This window comes from Alexandromys fortis, unplaced genomic scaffold, assembly GCF_014885135.2.
Source record: "Alexandromys fortis isolate MF-2015 unplaced genomic scaffold, M_Fortis_MF-2015_v1.1 scaffold_130, whole genome shotgun sequence".
In the NCBI taxonomy this organism is placed as follows: Eukaryota; Metazoa; Chordata; class Mammalia; order Rodentia; family Cricetidae; genus Alexandromys; species Alexandromys fortis.
In genome coordinates, this window is record NW_026068016.1 from 5021348 (window position 1) to 5022158 (window position 811).

Below are 811 nucleotides of genomic sequence, written 5' to 3' on the forward strand. Positions count from 1 at the left end.
TTTTTTTTGGTTTTTCGAGACAGGGTTTCTTTGTGGTTTTGGAGCCTGTCCTGGAACTAGCTCTTGTAGACCAGGCTGGTCTTGAACTCACAGAGATCCGGCTGCCTCTGCCTCCCAAGTGCTAGGATTAAAGGCGTGCGCCACCACCGCCCAGCTCATACTGCTCCCTCTTGAGTTTAACAATTGGTTTTCAAGACAAACATGATTATTTTGTAGTATTTGTATCACTTCAAACGATTACTGTGTTTGGCTATATACTCATTGCATGTTTTCACATTTTCCCTTGAATTCTGTTTGTTCAGAGGTAAAAGGAGATGAGGATGAGAAGGATGAAGATGAAGAAGAGGAAGATGGAGGAAATGAAGTGACTCCTTGCATAAGAATCTCGATAGTGACACTGAACAATCAGGGTTTCCTCTTCCTGGCATCATGGTATGTCTATCGTTATGGGTGTTTATTTGTGGGAAAATTATTAGTTATTTCTTCCATAATTTTGGATCTGTGCTTTTTACATAACTGACCACTGCCCATCACCAGTCTGGTTACTTGATGTTTTGGAGAGATCTTCATTTTTCCTTCCTAGCAGGAAGACTTCCAAAAGGGAGGAGTCCTAAACAAGTAGCTCACACGGACTGGAGTCAGGAAGTGAATGGATTTTGTCACCCTCTGTCCTGTTAGAATTTGTTTCCTAGAAATTTTTGCCCTGCAACTGGGTGAGTCATTTGGGAAGTTTGGGACTTTTCTCTTCATTGTAAACACAATCTACTCAGCAGACACATGTCCGGTCTCATGTTTCTTTGTGAGTGGTCCA

At 42.0% G+C, this 811-nt stretch overlaps 1 pseudogene; it reads left to right on the plus strand.

Moving 5' to 3' along the window:
• Window positions 1-432, plus strand: part of LOC126513861 (ubiquitin carboxyl-terminal hydrolase 1-like) — a 33837-nt pseudogene extending 33405 nt beyond the window's left edge.
• Window positions 433-811: the final 379 nt, after the last annotated feature.